The sequence below is a fragment of the Benincasa hispida genome, chromosome 1, assembly GCF_009727055.1.
Source record: "Benincasa hispida cultivar B227 chromosome 1, ASM972705v1, whole genome shotgun sequence".
Lineage (NCBI taxonomy): Eukaryota > Viridiplantae > Streptophyta > Magnoliopsida > Cucurbitales > Cucurbitaceae > Benincasa > Benincasa hispida.
In genome coordinates, this window is record NC_052349.1 from 45,187,072 (window position 1) to 45,191,611 (window position 4,540).

The window sequence follows — 4,540 nt, forward strand, 5'->3', positions numbered from 1 at the left end:
ATTAATAACAATTTATTTATACAATATTTACAAACTACGAGAATACAAGAGATTTAGGACATCAATCCCAATAGAGAGGGGTTCAGTTTTAGTTGGACTATAATTAATTGTTCATTAGAAGGATCATTAGTACTTAAGGAGTTAAATGTAACTACATGGGTAAAATGTAATTTTGACCCAATTGTACTTATGAGCAATTCATAAAGGGTCAATACACTGTTGATTGGTTATATCCAATGGACATAGAAATATATTTATAGTGTGAAGAGTGCAGCTGTCAATCTTCTTTAGGGAGTGACCGATAGTTCATGAGTATTGATTAATTTGATGAAAGAGTTTAATCAATTAATTTTGTATCATTGGAGCTTCAATTTGTAGGTCATAAGGTCTTCTTATTAGATCAATAAGGACTAATGAGAATCAAATTAATTTTGGTTTAATTTGAATCGGTTGAATTAATTAAAGAAATAATTATATAAAATACAATTAATGTATGTATCAATGAGAAAGATAAGTATTTGAATATGATTCAAGTATTTATTATATGAATGTGACTCAAATAGAAACTATATGTTAAAATTAATGTGAATATAATTCATATTAAATCTATATAGTTTTATGAGAGAAATAAATATTTGAATATGATTTAAATATTAATTTTATGAATCATATAGAATTTATAGGTTAAAATTAATGTGGATATGATTCATATTAATACTATGGGTTTTATGAGAATCATAAATTATAGGTTATATTATATGTGATATAATACAAACTATAGGTTAGAGGTTAGATGTGATATAACCTATAGTTTAATATGCATATATATTAAAGTAGTTAATATATATTAAATTCAAAATTTGAATTTGAATTCAAATTAGTAACTCCCTTTTAGAGTTATTCTCTCAAATTAATTAAAATGAAAAGGGAGTTATTTTGAGAGAAAAAATGTATGTGAAAAATTAGTTTTTCACATATACCATCATCTTCTTCATCCCCCTCCTTCTCCCTGTGATTTTGTGCTCTCTAAATAAAAAATCTCCCTTCACCAAAATTAATCCAAGCGAGCCCACAAAACTCCACCTTGATTCTCACCTTGAGAATAACGAGGAAGACATTGTGGTGGTGTCCTCTTTATTACTGTTGTGTTCGTGGTGGTGCCAAGTTCAGGAGATCAAGAGAAGCAGTGTTGTATTTGTACTATGGAGAGGAAGCGAGAAGACAATGTTCTTCAAGGGTGAGTTTCTCTCGATCCCTTCTCCTCTCTATTAATTTTATGTGGAGAAACAAGCTTAGTTGTTTTGTTTATCACATGTTTCTGTCACTCTATATGTTTGATATTTTGTAAAACAAAATCGAACCACAATGGCAGTCAATTGCTTCCGCTTCAGGATATTCGAAATCCCTTCCCTTCCAATTCCTTTAGGAGCGATTCTCAAAGCAGCCAAAATCGTAACAAGGATATGATTTCTCTAGTACACAACTTGACCCATTCTCAATCAGCCCCACCATGACAACGCCGGCAGCTTCACCATATCCTCTTCTTTCCAAACTTAAAATCCCACTTTCTTAGTTGCTTTCTCAACATCATTGTACGATTTCACTCCTGACAAAGCATTCCCTCTTGTAATTTCTTCAATGGTCTTCACATTCTCTTGATTTGTAGTATTGTATTTGTCCTTCAAAACCCATTCCAATGATACAGATAACAAACCCAGCTTCAGTACTCCATAAATTTCAGAGTATACATCTTCAAGCTTTGGCTCGTGACAAGTTTCTTCAATGGCGTAAGCGCCATTGAAAGTCTCATAAAAAGGGCATTTTTAAGATTTTTTTTGCAAACGACTTCATAGAGTGAGTCTAATCCAGCTTTTCTGTTTCGTAATATAGCGCATTGGACTTGGTAATTGTTGTTTGTGATTCAAACCTCATTGGCTTTGGAATGGGCAATGATTGGCCGTATCAGACCACCGACGCCGCATCCGACATCGAGAATTCAATTGTCAGGTTTGGCGTTAACTAGATCAACGACCATTTCTTTGCATTTGACAAGTTTCCTTTGGCGTTTGGTAGAGCTATTGGTGAAGAAGAACTGGCAAAGGTCGGTGGCGAGGAGAGTTTCAGTGAGGAATAAAGGGAGAGAATCCATTACTGTTTTGATCTTCTCTTTCCTCTTCCTCCTCAGGTCACCAATAAGCGAAACTTGGAATTTTAAAACAATTCAAAAGCTATCTCGTAAAAAAAAAAAATTATTTGTAAATATTTTAAAGAGGTGTTATAATTTTGGAAAATTTTTAAAAATAGAAAAAAAAAATACAAAGTATTTACATACTATGGCAAAAAATCATATCAACGGATATTTTAAAAAAAATTCCAAAACTACCATCGATTTCCTACTGCGATTTCCGTCATTCTTCTTCTGAGCTTCATTTTCATTCAATTCCAAAATAATTTTGTTCAATTCCATTCATCGCCTATTCAAATTCATTTTCTTCTCTGATTTCACTTCAGTTGATCATTTCATTGTCACCACACAACTCAATTTTCTTCTCTAATTTTAATTCAATTGATCATTTCATTGTCACCTCACAACTCAGAGGTTTTATTCTTCTTTGTTCATTTGATCGATCACACAGGTACCTCTTCTTCTCCTTCTTTCGTTGTCTTATAATGTTTCACATTGGGTTACCGAGTGAAGAATAGTTATTCTTCTTCGAATTTCACAGTATTCTCTTCACTCCAATGCTTTATTTTGCAAAAAAAAAAAAAAAAAAAAAAAAAAAACCTCAGAGGACAATAACTGTTCTTGAACCAATTCATAAATCAAACTATTGAACTTTTGCTCCACAATTCCAACAAGTTGTTGCATACAACACTACAAAGCTATTTTGGAAGCCAGTTAGTCAAAATTTTCAAATTAGTATAGGATCGGATCGAAAGGAGCTGATATAGACAAAGATAGTATCTTAAATAGATAGATATAGACGCCTATCTTTCCCTATCAGGAATAGATAAATATATAGAGATAGACGACTATCTTTGTCTATCAAGATAGACAAAGATAGAGCTCTATTTTTTATTGATACACCATTTGTAATAGCTTATATGGTTGAAACATTGAATTCTTAAAATTTTGAACATGATCAACATCTTATTACTAAAAGTGCATAAATGATTGATGTCGTATTGTATTATTATTTGTCTATCTCAGATAGATAGAGATAGTGCTCTATCTCTGTCTATCTCAGATAGACAGATATAGACGTCTATCTTTGTCTATTCCCGATTGGCAAAGATAAGCGTCTATCTTTATCTATCTGAACTCTATCTCTGATTGATCTTCACTCTATTTATAATAGCTTATATGGCTGGAACATCATATTCTTGATCAACATGTTATTCAACTGAAAGTGCATAAATAATTGATGATGTATTGTATTATTATTTGTCTATTTCAGATAGACAAAGATAATGCTCTATCTCTATCTATCTTAGATAGATAGAGATAGAACTTTATCTATGTCTATCTCAAATAGACAAAGATAGACGTCTAGGGATGGACAAAGATATAACTCTATCTTTGATTGATTTTCACTCGATTTATAATAGCTTATATGGTTGGTTCATTAGATTCTTAAAATTTTAAATACGATCAATATCTTATTCAATTGAAAGTGCATAAATGATTGATGATGTATTGTATTATTACTTGTCTATCTCAGATAGATAGAGATAGTGCTCTACATCTGTCTCTACATCTGTCTATCTCATATAGACAGATATAGACACCTATCTTTATCTATCTATGATAGACAAAGATATAACTCTATTTTTTTCTATCATAGATAGATGCCTAATAGACAAAGATAGAACTCTATCTTTGATTGTGAAGGAACCTATGAAGGTCCTTGAGCAGAACATGGGATCAAGCCCAAACTCAAAATTTACATAACATAAATTTTACAGCAAAAACATATAGGTTATGCATTTAAAAGATAATTGCAAAATGTTTTAAAACAAAGATTATATAATAGAAAATGGGTTTGAGAAATCTTACCCTTGAAGAACCCTTCTTCACGAGATTCCTTCTCTGAATCTTATCACGTAATATTGAACTATCTAACTGTCAATGAGGACACCACCACGAATATTACCTCTGTATTCTCTAGGAGAGAATCCATGAGTTTTGTGGGCTCTGGTTATTTTGGAAGAGAGAGATTTTTAGAAAAAATGAGAGGAAGTGATGAGATTCAGATTTTTCTCAAAACGTTTATGTGGATCTGTCCTTTTTTTTTTTAATGCAATCACACAAGGAAGAAGAAGAACTGCTCTCTCTTACCCCACCATCACATTAGAGAGAAAAGAAGGGGAGGGAGTTAGAGTTAACTCCCTCCCAAAATGAATTTTAAAATAAATTAAATTAACTTAATTTATTTTCATAAATAAATTTAATATATATTTATATGATAACTAGCTTATCATATAATATATATTGAACTATATGTTATATCAAATATAACACATAACCTATAGTTTATAT

At 31.3% G+C, this 4,540-nt stretch overlaps 1 pseudogene; it reads right to left on the bottom strand.

Moving 5' to 3' along the window:
* Nucleotides 1-1,292: 1,292 nt before the first annotated feature.
* On the bottom strand, nucleotides 1,293-2,149 carry LOC120077511 (annotated as a pseudogene).
* Between the last annotated feature and the right edge of the window lie 2,391 nt (nucleotides 2,150-4,540).